Raw genomic sequence first — 1,888 nt, forward strand, 5'->3', positions numbered from 1 at the left:
TGCCGTTAGCGAGCCGATGACATTGCAGCAGCAGCTCCGGGATCAGAATTCATTCTCCAAAACGCAGCGACGAACGTCAACAAAACACGTCACGTGGTCGGAGCCGAGTCACATGACCCCCAACAGCTGGACGCGATAGGCGCAGCTGCATCCGGGGGACAGACACCCGGAAATACACCTGGAAAAGGTGTTTTATGCCTTTTAACAGAAATGTTGTTAATTTATTGCCAAGTGTCGGATTAAAAACTGAACGACACGAGTGATGTTTTGTTCCTGCTGCCTTCAGGCTTCTGTCAGGACTTTACTCTGAAGCTTGACAAACACTAAATTAGTATTTAATATGGAATGAATTTGCAAATCTTTTATTTATACAGTCGTTCTCAAATGTGTCCATACCCTCCCATTAAAGAAGGAAAAAAACAGCTGTCACTGAAATAAGCTGAAATTGACAAAAGTAATAATAAATAAAAAATGAATGAAAGTCATGACACTGCTTTTGAATTGTGGTTCAACAGAAATATATAGAATAAAATAAAAACAACAACAACAAGCAAACAAGCATGATGGGACCCCTAAACTACTATGTAGCTGAACAACCCTCTGAGCCAATCACTGCCATCAGGTGTTTCCTGTAACTCTCAGTCAGACTTGTGCACCTGTTGACAGGTATTCTGGACCACTGCTCATCAGCAAAGGCCTCTCATTGGTCCAGGACAGTTTTTATTTTTTAATTCTTTGTGACCACAATTCAAAAGCAATGTCTTATTTCACTAAATTATAATTTAGCAAATTTTTATTTAGTATTACTTTTTCCAGTTTTTAGTTATTTTAGTGACTGTTGTGGATTTTGCCTTTTCTTTAATTGGAAATACATTTTTAGTTTAGAGTTTATCACATCATACATCTTTACTTAGAGAGTATATTTCATTTGTTGTGCATTTTATGTTTTCTTATTTTTTATTTTTACTTACTGCATATTTTTTGCTTATTTATCTGTATTTATGGTGGTGGTGGTAAATGTATTCTTTCTGCTGAAACAACTGAATTTCCCTTTGGCGATTAACTCAAGTATTTCGATTTTCTATTTCCACCCATCCTTTGTTTCAGTGACATGAAAACTGCATCGATCACCCCACGGCTGGATTCCTGTATCTGGATGTTGATTAGTCTCAGCTGCAGCTGAATCCTGCTGCAGAAAACATCAGTCCAGCACCTTTTGAATTCAGGGCTGTCCTAAGATTGCTGCTGTGCAGGTGTTGGCACCAGGAGATGTTAAAACTTCTTGGTTCGAGGCAGAGGGAGGTTGTGCCTTCAGAAGATGTTTTCACTGGTTTTTGGTTGCTCTTAATGCTCTCAATATTATTTATTTATTTTATTTTAGGAACTGATCCTACAATTCTGTCTTGTTTTGCGTTTCTTTGCTATCTTATCCTTTTTTTTATTATTCTGTTGTACAAACTGATTTGACAAGTATTTTTTCTGTCTTTTTTGTACATATTTTTTACTGTGGCCTGATTGGCTGTCTTAGACTTAATTAATGGTTATTAGGATCTGACATTTTTAAAGTACAGTACGAAATGTGCAGATATAAAATATAAACATCTCGTAGAAAAAGTAGTATGTAAAGGTTTATTTATAAAAACTGTGGGATAGATTATTCTTCTAAAATTAGATTATTTGGTGTATTAAAAACTCTGAAATAAGAAGTATTTATGCTGCACTTCTGGATTTTGCACATTGCTGAACATATGTGGAACAGATATGGAAAGATAATGACAAAAATGACATCCAAGGTGAAACTGTGCAAAGGTCCAGATATGTACAGATTCTGTAACTTAACAGTCAATAAATTAATAATGAGTAGATTACAATAAACCTAGAAGAGTTG

The sequence above is a fragment of the Stegastes partitus genome, unplaced genomic scaffold (assembly GCF_000690725.1).
Source record: "Stegastes partitus isolate 25-593 unplaced genomic scaffold, Stegastes_partitus-1.0.2 Scaffold327, whole genome shotgun sequence".
In the NCBI taxonomy this organism is placed as follows: Eukaryota; Metazoa; Chordata; class Actinopteri; family Pomacentridae; genus Stegastes; species Stegastes partitus.